Raw genomic sequence first — 6,000 nt, forward strand, 5'->3', positions numbered from 1 at the left:
ACTCTTTAATTATTTTTGTGCTCCCGAAGGATGAAGATCAGATCCAGCGCTACACCATTACTTCTCAACAACCATACTAATGAGCAGAACGGCTGAAAGAGAAAAGCACCAGCTTCGAGCAGACGCAGCATTTATCAGCCATAGATTTCATCACCACCGACTCAAGAAATACAACAAAAGATCAAATCTGTTAATCATGAACAGCAGAGACTTCATCAGCAAGTTAAAGCGGTGATGACCCTTTCCCGCACTATAAAATGCAGACACAGCAGTGTAGAAAATATATAATAGAATTGAAAATAGAAATAGAAGTAGAAAACAGAGGAAATAGATTGAGAGTTTTTTTGTATTGCAGAGCAGTGCTGAAATTGTAATTTTCTGAGATAGCTGGTTTTTGGAACTGAAGCGTTCCTGTTGTAATCTCTCTGTCAAGAGGAGGATTCTCTTTAGCATAATCTTTTATGAAGATCCCTCTATGTGAGGAAGACTTAGTTTTATGAGTGAGTTTAATTTTATAAATAGAAGTTTCATTTTGAGCGTTGCTGTTACACCGTAAGTCAAAAATAGGCTTGACATCAAAAATCTCCGTTGTTGTTACACCAAAAGTTATTGCGTCAAAAATCTCCATTGCTGTTACACCAAAAGTTATTGCGTCAAAAGTCTCCGTTGCTGTTACACCAAAAGTTATTTCGTCAAAAATCTCCGTTGCTGTTACACCAAAAGTTATTGCGTCAAATCACCGTTGCTGTTACACAGTAACTAAAAAAAATACTTGACGTCAAAAATTTACATGGCTGCAACACCAAAAATTTACGTTGCTGCAACACCACGAACAGCAACTGAAAAAAACTGCGTTGCTACAACACCAGTTACAACAAAGCGATTGTTTTTTCTGTTTTCGCTATATTAAAACAGAGTATTATTTTGATCAGTTTTTGATCCTGAGGCAAAGTAGAGTATTATTTTATGCTCTGTTCTTTTGTTTTTGAATTATCAGAGATTCTGAAAATAGAGTATTACTCTCTGTTCATATTATTTTTGTTGTTTCGGAATTTATCAGAAAATTCCCAACAGTGGTAACAAAGGATTTTTCCACTGTATTTTGTTTGGAATAACCAGAAATTCCCTTCATGGTATCAGAGCTTGTCCACGCTCTTTGAAGACATCAAAGAAGCTGAAAGAAGATTTCTTGCTGCAGCAAATTATCCAGCAGAGCGAAAACGCTGTCAAGGTATTTTTCAGATTAGTTTTTTGTGTAGCTGCTGAAAACAGTTAAGTGAATTTTTAATACACAGTCAAGTATTGAAAGAATGGCCAGCACCAGCGTGGGTATGTTTAATACCCAGCTTCCACAGTTGAATGGGAAAAACTATGACTACTGGGCAATAACCATGAGAGCCCTGTTTTCTTCACAAGATTTATGGGAACTTGTTGAATATGGATTTGAAGAGCCAGCGAATGAAGAAGATTTTATTGGATTAACTCAGGCAGAGAAAGAGTTGTTGAAGAGCAATAAGAAGAAGGACTCAAAAGCCCTTGTATTCTTATATCAAGCAGTGCATGAGAGTTTGTTTCCAAGGATAGCAGCAGCCAAGACATCCAGAAAAGCATGGCAAACTCTCAAGACAACCTATCAAAGGCATGGAGAGAGTGAAAACAGCAAAACTACAGTTGCTGAGGAAAGATTTTGAGAACCTGCGTATGAAGGAGTTAGACAATATTGACTCATTCTTCACACAAGCAATTGGTTTGGTCACACAAATAAGGTCTCATGGAGAAACTCTTGAAGAAAGAAGGATTGTGGAGAAACTATTGAGGTGCCTACCCTCAAAGTTTGATGTGATTGTTACCACCATAGAAGAGACAAAGGATCTCTCAAATTTTTCAGTTGATGAACTTCATGCTTCACTGATAACATATGAGTAGAGGTTGAGTAGAAATGAAAACTCATCTCTAGAGCAAGCCTTCAAGACCTAGATGTCATTTGGAAGAGGAAGAGGTCAAGGCAGAGGAAACAAGAGAGGAAGAGGCAGAAGCCAATACAGAGGCGGAAGAAACAGTCCAGCAAACGTTCAAGGAAGAGGCAACAATTCAAATCAGAGCCAAGGCCATGGCAGCAGCCAGCAAAGTGGACAACATCATGCTCAAGGACAAAGGTATGAAAAATCCAATGCCCAATGTTATTACTGTAAAAAATATGGGCACTATGCAAATGAATGTAGGAAGAAGCAGCATGATATGAGTAATAGATCTAGTGCAAATATCACTAGAGAAAATATCAGTCAAGATAATGTGTTGTTAGTTTGTAATATGGCTGAAACAAACAATGAGGATATATGGTTTCTAGATTCTGGTTGCAGCGACCATATGACAGGAAACATAGCCCTGTTTTCTGCTTTAGATCAGAGTGTGCAGTCACAAGTCACACTTGGGACTGATAGTAAAATTTCTGTTATGGGAAAAGGAGAAGTTAAAAAAATTTACAAAGAAAGGTGAAAAGAAAACCATAGCAGATGTTTATTATGTTCTCGGAATGAAGTGTAATCTCTTGAGTATTGGACAGCTTGTTCAGAAGGGTTACAATGTTTTCTTTGAGAATGATGTATGCACCATCATAGATAGATTACCCACCAAACGTTGTATTGTTGAAGTAAAGATGACAAGGAACAGGATGTTCCCTCTCAGAATAAGAGCAGATTTGAAAAATAAAGAAGTAATTGTAGCAGTGACACAAGAGGCTCTCCAAAGCGTACCAAAGGATGAAAATTGGTTGTGGCATTTGAGATTTGGACATCTCAACTTTGGAGGTCTTAATTTATTGAGTAGAAAAGGAATGGTAAGAGGATTACCATTGATAGAAAAGCCAGACAGTCTTTGTGAAGGTTGTATATTGGGGAAACAACACAAAGAAAGTTTTCCAACTGGAAAAAGCATAAGGGCAAAAGCACCCTTAGAAATTATCCACTCAGATTTATGTGGACCGATGCAAGCTCCATCACTTACAGGCAGCCAATATTTTCTAACATTTATTGATGACTTTACCAGAAAGACTTGGGTTTATTTTCTGAAGAATAAGAGTGAAGTGTTTGAAAAATTTCAAAATTTCAAAGCACTTGTAGAAAATCAAAGTGGGTTGCGTATCAAGGTTTTGAGAACTGACAGAGGAGGTGAGTATATTTCCAAAGAATTTTTACATTTTTGCAGAGAAAATGGAAAGCAATTTACAGCAAGGTATACCCCGCAACAAAATGGAGTTGCTGAAAGGAAAAACAGAACAATCATGGATATGGCGAGGAGCATGTTGAAGGCAAAGCATTTGCCAAATGATTATTGGGCTGAAGTTGTACACTGTGCAGTATATATTTTGAATAGGTGTCCTACAAAAGCAGTGATGAACAAAGTGCCAAAAGAAGCATGCAGTGGGAGAAAGCAAGGAGTCACCCACATGAAAGTTTTTGGTTGTGTGGCTTATGCACACATTCCAGATCAGCTAAGGAAGAAATTGGACAACAAAGGGGAGAAATGTATTTTCATTGGATACAGTGAGGAATCCAAAGCTTACAGGTTATATATCCCATCCACCAAGAAGTTTTTTGTGAGCAGAGATGTTCAATTTATTGAGGAGGAAGCTTGGGATGGAAGCATAGAGAAAACAATTAATGTTAAAAACTATTTGTCTCATGATGAAGAAGATGAGGAGTTGGCTGAAACACATCCCCAAACAGCAGCATCAACACCAGAACAGTAAGAGACATCCTTGAGGAGAAATGAGAGTGCTTCTCCAAGCACACCACAAGGAGGAAATTCAAGTGCATCTACAAGCACTTGCACACCAAATGAAAGAGGTAAGAAATTCATAAATTTAAGTGATATTTATGATGAAGGTATGAATTCCCTGTTTGCCTTGTATTGTCATGTTGATGACCCTGTTCATTTCGAAGAAGCAATTAAATATAAGAAATGGATAGAAGCTATGGATGAGGAGATGAATGTTATAGAAAGAAATAAGACATGGGATTTAGTTGAGCTACCAAAAGGTAAAGAAGTCATTGGAGTTAAATGGGTCTACAAGACCAAGAGTAATGTTGAAGGCAATATAGAAAGGCACAAGGCAAGACTTGTTGTCAAGGGATACAAGCAGCCATATGGAAGAGATTATGAGGAGACTTTCGCTCCGGTTGCAAGAATGGAAACCGTGAGAGCAGTGTTGTCCATAGCAGCACAAAACAAATGGAAAGTTTACCAAATGGACGTGAAGTCAGCATTCTTGAATGGAGTATTAATGGAAGAGGTTTACATTGAGCAACCTCTAGGCTATGAGAAGAAAGGCCAAGAGCAAAAAGTTTGCAGATTGAAGAATGGGCTGAAGCAAGCACCAAGAGCGTGGTACAGTAGGATAGATTCCTATCTACTCGAGAACAGATTTGAGAAGTGTGAGGGAGAACCCACTGTTTACATCAAAGAAAAGCACTGTAAAATTTTAATTGTTGTGTTATATGTTGATGATGTGATTTTTACAAGTAATGATGACTACCTCATTAAAAATTTCAAATCAGTCATGAAAGAAGAATTTGAGATGACTGACATGGGTTTGCTGAGATAATTCTTAGGAATAGAAGTAGATCAAAATAAAAATGGAATTTTTATTTCACAGGCAAAATATGTAAATGAAGTGTTGAGCAGATTTAACATGCAGGACAGCAAGGCAGCAAACACTCCCACAGTGATGGGATTAAAACTCAGCAAAGAGAACAGCAACAAGGATTTTGACCCTAGCGTGTACAAGAACATAGTTGGCAGCCTTATGTATTTAACTGCAACTAGACCAGATATAATGTATGTTGTTAGTTTAATTTCCAGATTCATGGAGAAGCCAAAAGAAACACATTGGCAGGCAGCAAAGAGAATTCTGAGGTATGTTAAAGGTACAAAAAGGTATGGCATATTTTATAGTGTTTCAGAATGTTCAGATTTAGTTGGATACATAGATAGTGATTGGGCTGGAAGTGTAGATGACCAAAAAAGCACATCTGGTTACATTTTTCACATAGGTTCAGGAGCCATTTCATGGGCTTCCAAGAAACAGCCAATTGTGGCATTGTCTACAACAGAAACAGAGTATGTGGCAGCTACAGCAGCAGCATGTCAAGCAGTTTGGATGAGGAGAATGTTAAGAAGTCTATGCCAGGAGCAGGCAACAACAACAGTTATTTTTTGTGACAATAGCTCAGCTATTGCATTATCCAAGAACTCTGTATTCCACAAGAGAACAAAACACATAGACACAAAGTTTCACTACATCAGAGAATTGGTGAACAATGGATAAATCGTTTTACAACACTGTAGGACTCAGGAACAGGTTGCGGATATTCTGACAAAGCCATTGGATCAGAAGAGTTTTGAGTTTTTAAGAAAATGTCTGGGTATGACTGATAACCCAGCAGTTGAAATTAAAGGGGAGTGTTGAAATTATAATTTCAACTGCTGTGAACAGTTGAAACAGCAACAACTACTTTACTTATTTGTCCTCATCCGGTGCCCCACATTTATTCCCGATCTTTTAAGTCACCGCCATTACCATCTTTTCCCTCTTTAATTATTTTTGTGCTCCCGAAAGATGAAGATCAGATCCAGCGCTACACCATTACTTCTCAACAACTATATTAATGAGCAGAATGGCTGAAAGAGAAAAGCACCAACCTCGACCCGACGCAGCATTTATCAGCCATAGATTTCATCACCACCGACTCAAGAAATACAGCAAAAGATCAAATCTGTTAATCATGAGCAGCAGAGACTTCATCAACAAGTTAAAGCGGTGATGACCCTTTCCCGCACTATAAAATGCAGACACAACAGTGTAGAAAATATAGAATAGAATTGAAAATAGAAATAGAAGTAGAAAACAAAGGAAATAGATTGAGAGTTTTTTTTGTATTGCAGAGCAGTGCTGAAATTGTAATTTTCTGAGATAGCTGGTTTTTGGAACTGAAGCATTCT

This window comes from Pinus tabuliformis, chromosome 7, assembly GCF_031772625.1.
Source record: "Pinus tabuliformis cultivar Carrire ecotype Pingquan chromosome 7, CPIR1, whole genome shotgun sequence".
Lineage (NCBI taxonomy): Eukaryota > Viridiplantae > Streptophyta > Pinopsida > Pinales > Pinaceae > Pinus > Pinus tabuliformis.